General features: G+C 41.0%; 1 pseudogene; it reads right to left on the bottom strand.

Annotated features, from left to right (window-relative positions):
* LOC133074551 (POU domain, class 5, transcription factor 1-like) overlaps window positions 1–12,653 on the bottom strand; it is a 62,915-nt pseudogene extending 50,262 nt beyond the window's left edge.
* Between the last annotated feature and the right edge of the window lie 6,854 nt (window positions 12,654–19,507).

Below are 19,507 nucleotides of genomic sequence, written 5' to 3'. Positions count from 1 at the left end.
CTTAGGTGTGTAGGGTCCAACTTGGAGCATACGTTACAGGTACTGGCTTTGGTTTAGACAATATGCTTCCTTCTAGTGTCATTGCTTCGGAATGTCCTCAGATTCTTTATCTAGAAAAGGGGCATAGTAATACCTCTTCTTCCTCACCTCATACTTAGAAAATTGAATGAGTTAATGCATATTGCCTCATTCCAAAGTGCTTTGAAAAGTATATACTGTACAGATGAGAGTCATACAAGTAGAGAAAGGCAGGCAGTAATGCTCGACACAGTACCCAGTTCATTAAAGGGATTTTGCAAGAGCTGTTGGTGAACAGTGATTGAAAGTAGAGATAAAAAGCAGCTGCTTACAGAAGAGTTCCTTCACAAACACACCTGGAACCCCTCACGTCTCAGGCAAGTTGTCAACATTACCTCCCTCAGGGAACCCTTGATTAAAGTTACCATATTTCCAGCCCCAGGAGGTCAGAACATAAATTTCATATAATTAACATTCACATGCATATGCATGAACATTTGTATAATTTTGCATGCTGTGTTCAATAGTCTCTGACTTAATAAAGTAGTATACCCTGTGGTGGTCATGCTGGGGGTGTCTTTTTCCCTGGGCCAGCCCCTAATATACGGGATAATTGTCAGGGTCCAGAGAGACCAGACACATGGAGGAAGCTAAAGAGAAGTCGCAGGCAAAGAAGGAGGCATCCAGGTGCCGAAAAAGAGGCCTCACTCTTGCTACAACAAAGCAGTTGCTCTGTGGCTTGCCTAGAGAGTCATGAAACTGTCATGCTTTCCTGAAAAGACTTTGGAAACATTTAGGGCTCTTCAGGAATCTGGAAAGTCAACCTGTAAGAGGACATGTGCCTGGGAGACCCACTCACTACTTAGCCACAGAAGGAACTAGAGATGAAGGGGTCTGAAGGAGGCAGACACATCACCACAGACTTTCCCTTCAGCTGGAGACCCTGAAACCACAGTTTGTGCTATTCATAACTAATTCAAAATATTTACATGGTAGATGCTGGGACACAGCAGTGAACATACAGACCCCATCCCTGTACTTGTGGAGGATACACTGCATACGGATGTGGACAAAACGTAATGATTTATAAGCTGTTGGTGATCACTGTTAATGGGGACAAACAGTAGTTATGGCAATTTCTAATTCAGCACTTTTATTCTGAGGGCGTGTGCACACATGAGGACACATACAACCCAGTAGCCCTCCAGACCAAACGTTCTCCATGTTGTCTTGCCCCTCTGCATTTGTGCACATAAATGCTGTCATTTGCGGTGTGCTTCCTGTTGACACTGCATGACTTAGTCACTCTCGTGATGCAGCTTAAATACCTAACTCTTTCAAAGCACTCTTGATTTTCCAGCTAGATATGAACTTTTCCTACTTTGAACTCTCTTTTGCCATAGTTGGACTTCACTGTGGTTCTTTCTTTTTGAATTAGTGGGAGTTGCAAGGCAATCAGTCTTTCCTATTAGACTGAAAACAGTACCTTAAGGCCAGAGAACATGTTATTTATCTTTGTGTATCTCCCAGTGTAACCTGTCTTACACTCTGATGTAAACAAGCCTTGTTAATAGTCGGCAAAGAAAGGCTATTTATCAGTCCTGCCAGTCTGCACACCCAATACTGATGTGAGGCTCCAGAAGAGTTGACTGTAGTGGGGTTGGGGGCTCCTGAGAGGCTCTCAGACAAAGATTGATAAACTGCAGTCACAGAAATGGGAGGTGACATCAACAGAGCAAATGAGGTTGCTCCCTCACAGGGAGGCTGTGAGCATTGGTAAGAGGTGAAGTAGACTGAGGACTGAACCTTGAGCAAACAACATTGAAAGAGAGAAAAGAAAGAGAGGAGCCTCTGAGAGAGAATAACTAGGATGCAGAGGAAAAATTAGGATAGAGTGGAGTCACTGGAGCCGGAAGCAATGGTGAACAGTGTCAAAATTCAGAGAGCTCAAGGAAGATAAAGTTTAAAAAGTGCCCATTGGATTTAAAAACAAAGATGACCTTTGCCAAAAAAAATTCTATGAAAGGGTAGCTAAGGTGACAAATGGTTCCCATTGCTTGGGACTGGGGTGCAGGGGTTCCCCAGACATGGAACATGCAGTGTTAAAGCCAGTAGAGTTCTAGGCAAACCAGGATGAGTTAGTCACTATAAGTAAGGCAAAAGAAAAAAAAAATCAGACTCTAGGGCTGACGAATGACTGGGAGTTCAGTAGTAGCCACAGGAAGTGGATTTGGTTGTTTTAATTGTGTGTCAAAGGGTAGAAAGAGATTGAGGCTGAATATATACAATAAGACAGAGCACATGAGACCTTTACCCCTGTTAGAATAACTATTATCAAAAGCAAGAGATTACATGATGGAGAGGTTATGGAGAAAACAGAACCTGCATGCCTGTGGGTGGACATAAATTGGTACAGCCACTAAGGAAAACAGTATAGAGGTTCCTCAAAATATTAAAAATAGAACTACTGTATGATCCAGCAATCTCACTTTGGGGTATATTGTCTTAAAGAGATATTTGCACTCTCATTTTCACTGCAACATTATTCACAACAACCAAGATATGAAAACAACTTAAGTGTCCATTAAGGAGTGAGTAGATAAAGAAGACATGGTATTACACACACACACACACAGAGGAATATTATCCAACCCTAGGAAAGCAGGATATTCTGCCACTTGAGACAACATGGATGGACCTTGAGGGCATTATGTTAAGTGAAACGTCAGAGAAAGATGAATATTATATGGTCTCACTTGTATGTGGTATCTAAAACATTGGCCTCATAGAAACAGAGAATAAATGGTGATTTCCAGGGACTCAAGAATGGAGTAAACGGGGATGCATTGGTCAAAGAGTATAAACTTTCACCTGTAAGATGAATAGCTTCTGGAGATCTAAAGTACAGCATGGTTCCTATAGTTAACAAGACTAGATTATATACTTGAAAGTGAAAGTTGCTCAGTCATGTCTGCCTCTTTGAGACACCATGGACTATACACTTCATGGAATTCTCTAGGCCAGAATACTGGAGTGGGTAGCCTTTCCCTTCTCCAGATGATCTTTCCATCCCAGGGATTGAACCCATGTCTCCCACATTGCAGGTGGATTCTTTACCATCTGAGCCACCAGGGAAGCCCATATACTTGAAAGTTGCTATAAAAGTAGAGCTTTAATGGCCTCATCATAAGCAAAAATCTGTAATTTTGAGAGGTGAAGGATGTGTTAACTAACCTTATGTAGTAAACATTTCTCAATACATGTATGTATCAAATCTTAACATTGTACACTTTAAACTTACAAAAGTTTATGTGTTAATTATATTACAACAAAACTGAAAAAAGAAAACACACAGGCAAAAAAAAAATATATATATATATATAAAATTAAAAAACCAAAAATTTCAAATTCCTAAAAGACATCAGATTTATGGTTACCAGAGATGGGGCTGGGGGCGGGGAAATTGAAGGAAGGCCGTCAAAAGGTACCAAGGAAGTACCAGGCATGTAATGTACAGCATGGTGACTGTTGTAGGTTATATATGAAAACTGTTAAAAGAGTAGATTCTAGGAGTTCTCATCACACATTTTTTTTTCATTTTCTTTTTTTGTATCTATATGAGAGGGTAGATGTTAATTAAACTTACTGTAGTAATCATTTCACAATACATGTAAGTCAAATCACTGTGCTACACATTTTAAACTTATAAAGTGTTGTATGTTGACTGTATCTCAATAAAACTGGGGGGAAGATATCTAGGCTGAAGAATAGAGAGATGCTTTCTCAGAGCCCAGGAGGGAGCAAAAGCCTAGGTAAGCCTGAGGTCAGGGGAAGAAGGATCCTTAAAGCAGGAAATCTGAGGGCTGAAGGCCAAGGGTAGGGCCCTGGATAAAACAACATTTAAAGGATAGGAGAAAGGAAAAACATTCCACCTGGTTAGTCCTTTCATTCCTCAAATAATAGACCTGACTGAGCAACTGAACAATAGTAACAAAATGGCATGTGGCAAAATTGCATATTTGTCCAGTGATATGCCTATGCAATATACCTTGCTTCTGGCAAGATGGCAGAGTAGGAGGATGGATGCTCATCTTCTCCTAGGAGAACTCCATAATTACAACTCACTGCTGAACAACCATCGATAGGATAATGTTGGATCCCACCAAAAAAAGATATCCCACGTCCAAGGGCATAGGAGAAGCCGCAGAAAGATGGTAGGAGGGGTGAAATCACATGTAGAATCAAACCCCATACCTGCCAGAGACGCTTGGACGGCTCAAACAAAATGTTGTGCCTACCAGGAGACACCACAGAGACTGAGCCAGACCTGTCTTTGAGTGTTTGAGTGTCTCACGTGGAGGCACAGGCCAGCAGTGGCCCATCGCAGGGACAGAGGCTCTAGGTGCAGCAGACCTGGGTATGGCATAAGGCCTCTGGGAGGAGGTCACTATTAACCCCACCATAGAGCTGCCAGAACTTACACAGGACTGGGGAAACAGACTCTTGAAGGGCACAAACAAAACCTTGTGCACACCAGGACCCAGGAGAAGGGAGCAGTGACCCCACAAGAGACTGACCCAGACTGGCCCGTAAGTGTCCAGGAGTCTCTGGCAGAGGCATGGGTCGATGGTGGCCTGTTGCAGGGTTGGGGGCACTGAGTGATCACCATCATCTTCATTACCTTCACCGTAGTTTGGCCTCAGGTCAAACACAGGGAGGGAACACAGCCCACCCATCAACAGTAAATTGGATTAAAGATTTATGGAACATGGCTCTGCCCATCAGAACAAGGTCCAGTTTCCCCCTCAGTCAGTCTCTGCCATCAGGAAGCTTCCATAAGCCTCCTATCCTTATCCATCTGAGGGTAGACAAGACGAAAACTATAATCACAGAAAAATAATCAAACTGATCACATGGACCACAGCCTTGTCTGACTCAATGAAACTATGAGCCATGCTGTGTAGGGCCACCTAAGATGGACAGGTTATGGTAGAGAGGTCTGACAAAATGTGATGTTCTGGAGAAGGGAATGGCAATCACTTCAGTATTCCTGCCTTGAGAACTCCACGAAAAATATGAAAAGGCAAAAAGACAGGACACTGAAAGATGAATTCCCCAGGTTGGTAGGTGACCAATACGCTACTAGAGATCAGTGGAGAAATACCTCCAGAAAGAATGAAGAGACAGAGTCAAAGGGAAAAAAAACACCCAGTTGTGGATGTGACTGGTGATGGAAGTGAAGTCTGAAGCTGTAAGGAACAATACTGCATAGGAAACTAGAATGTTAGGCCCACGAATCAAAGTAAACTGGAAGTGGTCAAACAAGAGATGGCAAGATTGAACATTGACATTTCAGGAATCAGTGAACTAAAATGGACTGGAATGGGTGAATTTAACTCAGATAACCAATATATCTACTACTGTGGGCCAGAATCCCTTAGAAGAAATGGAGTAGCCCTCGTAGTCAACAAGAGTCCAAAATTTAGTACTTGGATGCAATCTTAAAAACAATGGAATGATCTCTGTTCATTTCCAAGGGAAACCATTCAAAATGACAGTAATCCAAGTCTATGCCCTGACCAGTATGCTGAAGAAGCTGAAGTTGAATGGTTCTATGAAGACTTACAAGACCTTATAGAACTAACAACCAAAAAAGATGTCCTTTTCATTATAGGGGACTAGAATGCAAAAGTAGGAAGTCAAGAGATACCTGGAGTAACAGGAATATTTGGCCTTGGAGTACAAAATGAAGCAAGGCAAAGGCTAACAGAGTTTTGCCAAGACAATGCACTGGACATAGCAAACACACTCTTCCTACAACACAAAAGAAGACTCTACACATGGACATCAACACATGGTCAATATCGAAATCAGATTGATTATACTCTTTGCAGCAAAAGATGGAGAAGCTCTATATAGTCGGGAAAAACAAGCCCAGGAGGTGACTGTGGCTGAGATCATGAGTTCCTTATTGCCAAATTCAGACTTAAGTTGAACAAATTAGGGAAAACCACTAGACCACTCAGGTATGATATAAATCAAATCCCTTATGATTATACAATGGAAGTGACAAATAGACTTAAGAGATTACATCTGATAGACAGAATGCTTGAAGAACTATGGGTGGAGGCTCATGACATTGTACAGGAGGCAGTGATCAAGACCATCCTCAAGAAAAAGAAATACAAAAAGGCAAAATGGTTGTCTGAGGAGGCCTTACAAACAGCTGTGAAAAGAAGAGAAGTGAAAAGTAAAGGAGAAAAGGAAAGACATACCCATTTGAATGCAGAGTTCCAAAGAATAGCAAGGACAGATGAGAAAGGCTTCCTCAGTGATCAGTGCAAAGAAATAGAGGAAAACAATAAAATGGGAAAGACTAGAGATCTCTTCAAGAAAATTAGAGATACCAAGGGAACATTTCATACAAAGGGGCACAAATAAATGAAATAAATGGTATGGACCTAACAGAAGCAAAAGATATTAAGAAGAGGTGGCAAGAATATATGGAAGAACTATACAAAAAAGATCTTCATGACCCAGATTACCATGATGGTGTGATCACTCACCTTGAGCCAGACATCCTGGAATGTGAAATTAAGTGGGCCTTAGGAAGCATCACTATGAAAAAAGCTAGTGGAGGTGATGGAATTCCACTTGAGCTATTTCAAATCCTAAAAGATAATGCTCTGAAAATGCTGCACTTAATATGCCAGCAAATTTGGAAAACTGAGCAGTGGCCACAGGACTGGAAAAGTCAGTTTTCATTCCAATCCCAAGGAAAGGCAATGTTAAAGAAGGTTGAAACTACTGCACAATTGCATTCATCTCACACAGTAGCGAAGTAATGATCAAAATTCTCCAAGCCAGGCTTCAACAGTACGTGAGCCATGAACGTCCAAATGTTCAAGCTGGATTTAGAAAAGGCAGAGGAACCAGAGATCAGATTGGCAACATCCACTGGATCACTGAAAAAGCAAGAGAGTTCCAGAAAAACATCTATTTCTGCTTTATTGACTATGCAAAACCTTTGACTGTGTGGATCACAACAAACTATGGAAATTCTGAAAGAGATGGGAATACCAGACCACCTGACCTGCCTCCTGAGAAACCTATATGCAGGTCAGGAAGCAACAGTTAGAACTGGGCATAGAACAACAGACTGGTTCCAAATGGGGAAAGGAGTACGTCAAGGCTGTATATTGCCACCCTGTTTATTTAACTTCTATGCAGAGTACATCATGAGAAATGCTGGACTGGATGAAGCACAAGCTGGGATGAAGATTGCTGGGAGAGATATCAATAACCTCAGAGACACAGATGACACCACCCTTATGGTAGAAAGCAAAGAACTAAAGAGCCTCTTGATGACAGTTAAAAGAGGAGAGTGAAAAAGTTGGCTTAAAGCTCAACATTCAGAAAACTAAGATCATGGCATCTGGTCCCATCACTTCATGGCAAATAGATGGGGAAACAATGGAAACAGTGACTGACTTTATTTTTTGTGGCTCCACAATCACTGCAGAAGGTGACTGCAGCCATGAAATTAAAAGACGCTTGCTCTTTGGAAGAAAAGTTATGACCAACCTAGACAGCAATTAAAAAGCAGAGACATTAACTTAGCCAACCAAAATCCATCTAGTCAAAGCTATGATTTTTCTAGTAGTCAAGTATGGATGTGAGAGTTGCACTATAAAGAAAGTTGAGCACCAAAGAATTGATTCTTTCAAACTGTGGTGTTGGAGAAGACTCTTGAGAGCCCCTCGGACTGCAAGGAGATCCAACCAGTCAATCCTAATGGAAATCAGTCCTGAATATTCATTGGAAGGATTGATGCTGAAGCTGAAACTCCAATACTTTGGCCACCTGATGCAAAGAACTGACTCATTTGAAAAGACCCTGATGCTGGGAAAGATTGAAGGTGGGAGAACAAGGGGTGACAGAGGATGAGATGGTTGGATGGCATCACCGACTTGATGGACATGAGTTTGAGTAAGCTCTGGGAGCTGGTGACTGACAGGGAAGCCTGGGGTGCTGCAGTCCATGGGGTTGCAAAGAGTTGGACACGACTGAGTAACTGAACTGATACCTATGCAGTTACACACATGGTTTTGTGGAGCCACGTGTAGTATGGGTGCACCAGGCATGTGTCATCCACACTTTATATGTGAGAATGGTCAGAGCATACCTGTAGAGAAGAGCACAGTGGAGGTGGCTTTGATAGGTGGTGTTCATAGTGGGAGGCATAGTGTTTCCTGAGAATGAAGTGAAGTGAAGTGAAGTGAGAATTGGTCAGTTGTGACTGACTCTTTGCGACCCCATGGACTGTAAAGTTCATGGAATTCTCCAGGGCAGAATACTGGAGTGGGTAGCCTATCCCTTCTCCAGGGCATCTTTCCAACCCAGGGATCAAACCCAGGTCCCTGCATTGCAGGCGGATTCTTTACCAGCTGAGTCACCTGGGAAGCCCATTTGGTCTCCCCTTAGATGCTTCATGACTGGGCTCTCTGAGGACCTCTAAAAACATCAGTGTCAGCACCTTCCTGGGAACAGGAAGAGTGACCATAGTGTCAGTGACTCATCTCAGCTTCCTTAGGAGTGGAGGGTAACTTGGGAAGAGAGCCCGGCCCAGTAGGCGTCATCCTGAGTACCAGTGACCATGTAAGAGGCTGGCTTGTGCACTGGCTTTCTCCGTCCAAGGGCAGGCCCTGCTTTTCCTTCCACTCTGGGACGTTTATAATTATCCAAATTAGCATTCTTTGTATTAACTAGCCTTATATTAATTAACGTGCTTTGGTTGCAATTTATAGAAAGTTCCAACAAGCTTAAACCATAGGGAAAGTTAGGGTGGCACCAGGGTTGATCAATTCAGTAATTTAACAGCCTGGGTTTCTCTATGTCCATCCTGGCCTGGCTGGCCTTGTGATTTCCAAGATAGCTTGCTACACGACAAGGCTTAATGAAGGAAGAGTTACTATTTTTGCTCATATATCTCCACCTCTCTCCCTTTATGTTTTTATAGTCTTTTTATTTTAAGAGCGATTTTAGGCTCACAGCAAAGTTGAGTGGAAAGCAGAAAGTTCCCATATACCTCCTCCCCTCACACAGGCACAGCCTCCCTCACTGAAGCATCCCACTCCACCGGGGTACTTTAGTACAGCTGATGAACCTGCAGGGACACATCATGATCATCCAGAGTCCACAGATTACATTAGAGCTCACTCTTGGTGTTGTACATTCTGTAGCTTTGGACAAATGAATACTGACATGTATCCATGACTGTAGCATCATACAAAGTAGTCTGACTGACCTAAAAATTCTCTGTGTTCCACTTAGTCATCCTTGACTCCCCTCTTATCTCTGATAACAACTCTTTACCATCTCCATAATCTTGCCTTTTCCAGAATGTCATGATTGGAATCTCGTACAGTATGCAACTTTTCAGATACATATCTCTTTTCAAGAGCAAGAAAAACATGTCTGGATACCTTCTGCAGACTTTGGCTCATATCTCATTGGGCAGAACAATGTCACACGGCTGCTTGTAACAAACATTGGGGGTTAGTCAAACAAATCATGTAATCATAGTTCTGGCAAAGATGAGATGGTGGATTCGCCTTACCCATGACTCAGAAGTAACATCTGTGAAGACCACCCTTATATGTTCTTCCTTTACTTGAAAAAAAAAAAAAAAAACTCGAAATAAACTCTGAATATTGGAAGTCGCTCAGTTGTGTCCAACTCTTTGCGATCCCACGGACTGTAGCCTACCAGGCTCTTCCATCCATGGGATTTTCCAGGCCAGAGTACTGGAGTGGGTTGCCATTTCCTTCTCCAGAGGATCTTCCTGACTCAGGGATAGAACCCAGGTCTCCCGCATTGTAGGCAGACGCTTTACCGTCTGAGCCACCAGGGAAGTAATAAAAAGTATAAATAGAAAGCACACCAAAAGGGCTTTAGGTACTGCTGTACCAAGGTATGTTTATAATTTTTATCTTTGTTCAGTTTTTTAAAAATCATTTTTGTCCGTTTTGTTTTCTTTGCTTTATTCTTCAGTTGGCATTCTGCCTTGGTTATGTGTTTTTGTTAGTTTTGCTTTTAACTGATTTCATTTTGGGGTTCTTTTGTTTGTCTGGTTGTTCTTTTGTTTTTTGTTTTCTTTGCTTCTGTTTTTGTTTCTTGTGTGTGTGTGTGTTATTTTGCTTTCACCATTTGTATGGTTTTTTCTTGTTTTTTAATCTCCTTTATAATTATTTTGTAAACTGTCTTTATTGAAGTCTCTGCTGAAGTGTTACCTTCTCAGGAAACCCTACTCTGCTTTAAAACTTTACCATCCATGACTTTCTTTTTTTTTTTTTGCCATACATTGACATCATGACTTTCTTTGAACCCTTATTCCCCTTCATTTTTAAGTACTTCTTTCCGTATGATACAACACTATATATATTTTATTTGTTTGCTATCTATCTACCCTATGGTCTGAGGGGAGGAGCTGTGTTTTATTCACTGCTGATTCCCTAGAACCTCAAGCAGTGTCTAACATATGTTAAGTTGGTGTAAAAGTAATTGAAGCTTTTACATTGTTGAAATTGGATGCTGTTTGATATTGGAATATATTCTAAATAAATGTAGTTATACTACACGTAATTGTAATGTGCATTTCTCACTTTATGGTTTTTTTTGCTAATGACTTATTATTTGCTGTTTATTTTGTATTTATTTAAAACTATGGAAATGCTGTTAGACAAAAAGCAAACTCGAGAAATTTTCTTATTTGAGTTCAAAATGTGTCCTAAAGCAGCAAAGACAACTCTCAATATGAACAATGCATTTGGCCCAAGAACTGCTAATGAATGTACAGTGCAGTGGGGGTTCAAGAGGTTTTGCAAAGGAGATGACAGTCTTGAAGATGAGGAGCGCAGTGGCTGGCCATTGGAAGTTGACAATGACCAAATGAGAGGATCATTGAAGCTGATCTTATAACTAATTGAGAAATTGCCAAAGAACTCAAGTTTGGCCATTCTACAGTCATTTGTCATTTGAAGCAAATTGGAAAGGTGAAAAAGCTTGATAAGGGAGTGTCTCTTGAGATAACTGAAAATCAAAAATTCTTCATCTTGAAGTGTGGTCTTCTTTCACTCTATGCAATAACAATGAATCATTTCCCAACTGGATTGTAACATGCTATGAAAAGTAGACAACTGGCAATGACCGCTTCAGTGGTTGGACCAAGAAGAAGCTCCAAAGCACTTCCTAAAACCAAACTTGTACCGAAAAAAGGTCGTGGTCACTGTTTGGTGGTCTGCTGCTCATCTGATCTACTATAGCTTTCTGAATCCTGGTGAAACCATTATACCTGAGAAGTATCCTCAGCAAATTGATGAAATTCACTGAAAACTGCAATGCCTGGAGCCAGTACTGGTCAATAGAAAGGGTCCAGTTCTCCACAACAATGCCTGACTATACAGCACGCAACCAGTTCTTCAAAAGTTGAAATGAACTGGGCTACAAAGTTTTGCTTCATCCGCCATATTCATCTGACCTCTCGCCAACCGACTACTACTTCTTCAAGCATCTCAACAACTATTTGCAGTGAAAATGCTTCCATGATTAGCAGGATGCACGAAATGCTTTCCAAGAGTTCATCAAATCCTGAAGCACAGATTTTTATGCTACAGGAGTAAACAAACTTATTTTTCATTAGAAAAAATATGTTGATTATAATTTTGATTAATAAAGATGTGTTAGAGCCTAGTTATAATGATCTAAAATTCACAGTCTGAAACTGCAATTACTTTTGTACCAACCTAATAAGAGATGCTCAATAAATACATGTTGAGAGGGACATGGAGTCAGGACTGACTTAAGATAATTAGGATTTTCCTTTTGAATCATGCAAGGAATAAAATGTAACCTCTATATGCCAGGAGAATGGGAGAATAACTGTTGAGTGCGAAATTATCTTCGTGAGTCAGGATGAGACAGTTGCCTATGTTTGGAGATTTCTGTCTCTAAATAGCTTGTGACCCTCCATCTTAAAGGGGTTTAAAATAACTCTTGGCACCAGGGGAACCATGTCCTTCATGCTCCAATCCATGCAAACGTGCCTTCAAAGTATCTGGCCCACAAGTTTGACATTTAATAATTTTTTTTTTTGTCTTATCCAATTTGAGGTCTTTTCCAGTTTGTCATAAAGTTGGCAAGAAAGAGGCAAGGCCATGACTCAGACATACCATATCAATGAGTGGGTTCTGGCAAAAGCAACAAATGGATTTTCCTGCCTGGGTTTCCTATGCTAAACCCCCCATTCAAATGAGAGATTATGTTGAGTTCTTAGTATTATTATCAGCAGAGAAAACAATTATTATTCCTTATACTGATTTACCACCATATACTTTTCAAAATGATTCTATTCTCTCATTTGCTGATTGTAACAACTGGCAAAGTAATAAGGTCATCAGGGCTGACTTTTTTTTCCATTTAAAGTTGAAGAAACTGAAACACTTCTTCCCTCCCTCCAAAGTGACTTGTCTACACTGTTAATAAGTGACAGAGCTTGATTTAAGCCCAGGTTTCTGACACCATGTCCATTCTTTTTTTTATTTTTTTATTTTTTCCATTCTTTCCATAATACCCATATCGACAATTTCTTCTAACCTGGTCCATACTAAACAATGAAATTATTTAATTTGAGTTTGAATTGAATGTAGCAAACATTTGTAAACATCTGCAAACAAGTCTATACCTGAACCATAAAGAAGGAGGATCTCTCCAGTGCTTGAACTATTGATATTTATCCCTAAATAAGTCACTCAAGTTGACTTTTCCTTATGCATTCACTGTCTTCCAGGAACAGTAAATGCTGGGTCTGTGAACACAGAAATATTAGAAGAAAGTTGACATAGGATGACTTCTGACTTCTTTTCCCACGTCTGGGCTGCCATAATGATTCATCTTAACCTTATTTTATCTGCTTAAACCTTCTAGGTGTTGGTGGAAGAATAGTGTATGAGATAAATTCCAGGTCTGCCCTCTCCTAGGAATGCTCCTGTTTAAAGCCATTCTATTGCCTTAGAGATGTTCACTGCCTTCTGGCATTTCTGAGACCCCTCCCAGGATGTCCTTAGCTTGTTTAGGGTCTTGGATCCTGCCTGTTGAATGTACACTAATTGAGAAAGATGGTTTCATAACTCTCCCCTACATACCACTGTAATTTAGAGTGTTGATGTGGGAAGGAATTATGAGGTATAATCAAATTGGAAGGGAAAGGATACATGGCAAGCTGCATTTGCCTGGAACTTTACATTACTTTGAAAAAAATACCAATTGTCACTGCAAAGTGTAAAGGGCTAGTGGAAATTTGGGAGGAAGATGAAAATTGTCTCAAACTACCTGTAGCTCTCTAAGTAAAGCCCTATGCCTCCTAAATAAAACTGAGATGCCAGAAATGCATTGGTATAACTTAGCAAAATAAATGAAATACTTAGGGAGATAGGAATCCTGGAGTAACTCTGTTATACATGCCTCATTTGTTTTCCCCACAATGGCCATCAAGAGGTCTTAGAAGATATTTCTTTCCTCAGGACATTAAGATAGAATTTCTGAGTCTGGAAGTATGGCAAACTAGATGCTCTGGTTGACCCTCCTACCAAACGTAATTGACAAGTCTGAAAAAAAAGTTTTAAAAAAGTAGAGAATACTTGGAGTCCAAGACCAAAGAGAATAAAAAGGAGCAAACCATTGATAGATGCAAAATCGATTAATCTCAGCCCCATTATGCTCAGTGAAAGAAGCCAGGGCAAAAAGAGTTCATACAGCATGACTTCATTTCAAAAGTCTAGGAACTTCAAATGCATCTATGGTGATAGGAAGTAAGCCTATAGTGATGGTGACAGTGGAGTGACAGAGGGCGGCTGCCTGGGGATGAGGGGAGATGGAGGGATGTGCTACAAAGGGGCAGGAGGAAAGCTTTGGGGGGGGGGTGGAGGTGTCCATTATCCTTCCTCAAAGTTCCTTTCATCTCTCTTTATTTTTACTAATTAATTTTTATTGGAGTATAGTTGCTTTATAACATTGTATTAGTTTCTACTGCATAACGAAATGAATCAGTCACACATATACACATATCCCCTCCCTTTTGGACTCCCCCCCCATTCAGGACACTGCAGTGCATTAAGTAGAGTTCTCTGTGCTATAGAGTATGTTGCCATCAGTTGTCCATTTTATCTTGATCACAGGGATGGCTTCATGAGAGTAAACTGCTAAAATTGATCAGATATGTGCAATTTATGGTACTTCAGATATGCAGCAATAAGGCTGTAAAAAACAAAAAAACTAATTAACAAAACCCAAAGTGATACCTGGAACTCAAACTGAAACTTCAGCTGTGAAGTGATCTTTACCCTGAGGACATACACTCAACTAGTGATCTTGATTTTCCCTTTCACAATTTTACAGGTTGATGGAAAATGGAGAAAAGGCCCAAACTGATGAGTAGAGTAGGAGAGCCCTGGACAAAAGTGTGAAAGTGAGAGTGTGAGTAGCTCAGTCCTGCTCGACTCTTTGTGACCCCGTGCTACTCTTTGTAGCCCGCCAGGCTCCTCTGTCCATGGAATTCTCCAGGCAAGAATACTGGAGTGGGTAGCTATTCCCTTCTCCAGGGATCTTTCCCACCCAGGGATCAAACCCGTGTCTCCAGCATTGCAGGCAGATTCTTTACTGTCTGAGCCACCAGGCAAACCCCCCTGTACAAAGCTGAACCTCAAAGTCCTACGCTTTTATGTAAGCATGACCAGAAAATAAAACAGCCTCTCACCCTCTGCCCACTCAGGGGATGATGGTTTTAATGTCTTTCTATAGTTTTGGGGCTTCCCAGGTGGCTCAGCGGTAAAGGGTCCATCTGCAATGCAGGAGATGCAGGTTTGATCCCTGGGTCGGAAGATCCCCTGAAGAAGGAAACGGCAACCCACTACAATATTTCTGTCTGGAAAATCCCATAGACAGAGGGGCCTGGCGGACTACAGTCCATGGGGTGGCAAGAGTGGGACACGACTGAGTGACTAAACAACAAAAACAGTTATTTTATCTTGACAGCAAACACCAGGTTTCTGGATCAGGGATCAGACCAATATTTACTTATAGCCAGTAACAGTGCTGTCTTCCCAGGCTCCATTTCCCTGTTGGGGTGATGTGATAAGGGCAGGTGTTCACCCTGCATGGACTGAGGGGTCCGCACACAAGAGGGAAGCCCTGAAATCTTGACTCACCGAGCTTTTATAGGAACTGCCTCTCAGAGGCCAGCTTCCCCTCTGCAGAAAAGGGGAGAAACATGTGCTCTCTGATGTAAACGGACCTTCTCTGGGAAGGAAGGGGAAAGCCCATAGGTATTTACAACCCTTTGAGATGTAGATAAATAGCTCTAAATATACCATCTTAAACTAGTACTAGCCATTCACTCATTGTTTGCCAGAAATTTTTGTTCACATACAGTCATGAAAATAGTCATCTGCTCCCTGAGAGGGAACGGATGGGAAAACTGCCTATTTTGACTTTAGGTGCTTATTAGAAGGGGGGGAAACACCCACTTGAACATTCATAAGCACAATATAGTCTCTCTTAGACTGAATTCCCAGGTGACACTCGTGGTGACACTAGACAGGTGAAGAGCCTGTCTTCTAACGCAGGAGACTTGCCGCTGACTTGATCCCTGGGTTGGGAAGATCCCCTGGAGGAGGAAATGGCAGCCCACTCCAGTATTCTTGCCTGGAGAATCCCATGGACAGAGGAGCCTGGCAGGCTATAGCCCATGGGGTTTCCAAGAGTTGGACACGACTGAAGCAGCTTAGCAGGCATGCACCCACCACCTGGATAGCAGTAGTTGTAGTTTAGTCAGTCGGTCGTGTCCGACTCTGGCGACATCATCACCAGGCTCCTCTGTCCATGGGATTTCCCAGGTAAGATACTGGAGTGGACTGCCATTTCCAACTCCAATCCTTCTGACCCATCCCAGGTCTCTTGCATTGCAGGCAGATTCTTTACCGACTGAGCCACCAGGGAAGTCCCAACTGGATAGTAGTAGTGAATGAAATTTGATACTTAATAGATGATTTAACATTGATTAGGTACAGCTCAAGATAGAATGGATTTTCCTTGTGGTGCAGTGGAAAAGAATCCTTCTGCCAATGTAGGGGACATAGGGAGGATCCCATATACTGCAGAGCAACTAAGCCTGCACACCACAACTACTGGGCCTGTACTCCAGAACCCGTAAGTCACAACTACTGAAGCCCACATACTCTAGGGCCTGTACGCTGCAGCAAGAGAAGCCACTCAATGAAAAGCCCGCACACGGCAACGAAGAGGGGCCCTCACTCACTGCACCTAGAGAAAGTCCATGCACACAGCAGTGAAGACCCAGTGCAACCAAAATAAATAAAATTTATAGAGGAACTGGAAAACAGACCTAAAGAAATCAACCAGTATGCAGCAAGGAAAAATAGAATGATGAAAAATATGAAAATGGAGTGAGTAGGTACAGAAAGGGGAGTGAAATCAATTATTAAGTCTACTTAGAGTCCCAAACAGAGAAAAGAGAGACAATTTGGGTGAGAGGCAAGTTTTGAAGAATAATGGCTCCAGAACTGATGAAAAACTCTAATCCTCTAACTTCAAGAGGCCAATGGATTCTATGCAGATTATGTTAAAAAATATACAGTCTTAGATATATCATAGTGTATATTAAAAGCAACAAGTCAGAAAGATATACTATCCTCAAAACAAAACATAAAAAACACCTGGAGTATTAAATAAATACTATACCAAGGAGTCAAATGACTTTTGAAAATTGAGATATATTTTACACACCATAAAACTCACTCTTTTAAAGTGTACAATTCAGTCACTTTAAGTATCACCATAGAGTTATACAATCATTAGCAGTATCTAGTTGCAGAACCCTGCAAAGAAATCTTACACCCATCAGGATGTTAATGTTGTTAACTCTAATGTTAATGTTAACTCTCCTTTCCACTTCCTTCAGCCCTGGCAGCCAACAACCTAATTTCTGTCTCTATGGATACTTTTTGACATTTCATATAAATGGAATCATAAGATATGTGGCCTTGTGTGTCTGGCTTCTTTCATTTAACGTCATGTTTTCAGGGTTCATCTGTGTTGTATCAGTACTGCGTTTTCGATGTGTGTGTGTGGCTGAATAATATTCCACTGAATGGATACACCACATTTTGTTTATCCATTTATTGGTTGATGAACATTTGGGTTGTTTCTACCTTTTGGCTGGTATAAATAATACTGCTATGAACACTCATGTACAAGTTTTTGTGTGAACATATTTTGGTATATATGTATATATATATATACATATATATACACACACACACACACACACACTCACACACCACTTTTCTTGGTATATACCTAGGAGTAGAATTGCTGGGCCACATAGTAACTACTTTTAGCTTTTTAATGCACTGCCAAACTGCCTTCTAAAAGTGGCTGCACAATTTTATATTCCCCCTGCCCCAGAACGATATGAGGGTTCTGATTTATTTACATGCTTACTAACACTCATTATTGTCCATGTTTTTGATTATAGCTGTTATAATGAGTGTGAAATGGTATTCCATTGTGATTTTGATGAGCATCTACCTCATGACTAATGACACTGTTTTTTGTATGCCTATTGATCATTTAGGTGTCTCCTTTGGAGAAACGTCTATCAAATTCTCTGCTCATTTTTAAAACTGGACTGTCATTATATCACTTAGTTATGAGAGTTCTTTATATATTCCTGATACTAGATTCTTATTAGCTACATGGTTTGCAAATATTTTCTCCCATTCTTTGGTCCCTCTTTTTTCTTTCTTGATAGTATCCAGATATTTTTTTGGAACCATGGACTACTAAGTTTAAAAAAAAATTGTTTTCACTATTTTTAATGTTGTCTTGGTTTGCTTGTGCTCTCTTTTTGTCAACCTTCAGTGGGTAAATTTGGCAAACTTAAAGCTTCCCGTGGATGAATGACATACCATACTGTTCGTAATCCTGAGCTGGTCCTTTCTTTCTCAACACATCACCTTATGTAGACATATAGGAAATACAGAATGACTTCCCCTAGCTAATAGCAATTTTAGTGGTAAGTAGGAGAAAACAAGTAGCAACTTGGGTATTTTTGTGTAGCACATTGCATGTTACACATTTATGCTTGTGTATGCATGCACACATCCATTTAGATGCAGAGCTATTGGGACATGTTAGTGTAAGGACTGGTGGTCTTCCCTGAGGATGGTGATGAATATTGGGTATATGTGGATAACTTACTCATGGCTCAATTTGTAATTTTTTTCAATTCACTTCACTGGATAAATGGGAGAGGGAATAGAGTTGATCCTTTCATTTCTATCCAAACAGACTGAGAAATTCTCCTATTTCCTGATATAACCACTCCTCTCAGGCCCTTCCTCTATCCATCAGCTGATGGACCACTGAGTCTCCATGACTGGGCCAGCTGGGTAAACCATGTTTTCCTTCTAATTCCATCACCACTCCCCTGGTTGAGGCCTTCATCTTCAGCTGCCCCTTAATTCACCCCCTTGCTATAGTCACTTAATATTCCATTTCCACCTCATCGCTGCCCCAGCACCCTTCCAAAGGCCTACATCTTGCCACTTACACCCTGAGAATCCAACAGAAGGATTTAGGTTTTCTTCACCTTTATGAATATTTGTCTTCAACAGAGTTTGTGAAAAGAAAACATTCATGAACATGTCACTTATTTGCACAAAAATCTTTATTAACTGCCTTTGCCGATGTCTGACAAACTTGGCACAGTATCCAAAGTGCCTTCTGAATTTTGCCTAATCAGCACTTCCCGCTCCACCCCCCACCCACCATTATCTTTTCCTCTCATATTCTGTCTTAGCCTACAGCAGAGTCACCCTACATCACTCTGTTCCTTGTCACCCATGGCACCTCCATGACTCTGGGCCTTTATTCATTTTCTCTCTCTTATAAGAATGTTTTTGATTTATTTTTTTAAAGCTAATTCGAATTCTTCTTAGCCTTCTAGGAACAACTCCTGAATCTTTCTCCTCTGCATACTTCCCTGAATACCTATCTGGCTCCCTCTCTCTTGGCTCCTGCTGCATTTTGTTTGCTTTTCTCTAACAACTGTTACACTCCTCCTGGCTCCTTCCTGGAAGGCTGAGATTTTGCCTAATTTGGATGCATCCCCTTGGGGCCTGGTTCACCTGATGTTCAATAAACATTTGTTGAATTGAGCTAAACTTTTATGTGCAAGCTGAATATTTGGTTATATCACCAAGGAAGAATACTTGATATTCCATAGAATTATGTTCTCTTGATTCCCTAAAAGTTTTAATTTTTTAAAGTTTATTTTTATTTAATTAATTTTTGTTGGCATACAGTTGATTTACAATGGTGTTAGTTTCTGCTGTATAGTAAAGTGAATCAG

Source organism: Dama dama, chromosome 20 (genome assembly GCF_033118175.1).
Source record: "Dama dama isolate Ldn47 chromosome 20, ASM3311817v1, whole genome shotgun sequence".
NCBI classification, from domain to species: domain Eukaryota; kingdom Metazoa; phylum Chordata; class Mammalia; order Artiodactyla; family Cervidae; genus Dama; species Dama dama.
The sequence above is the reverse complement of the archived record's forward strand: the minus strand, read 5'-3'. Positions and strand labels throughout refer to the sequence as shown.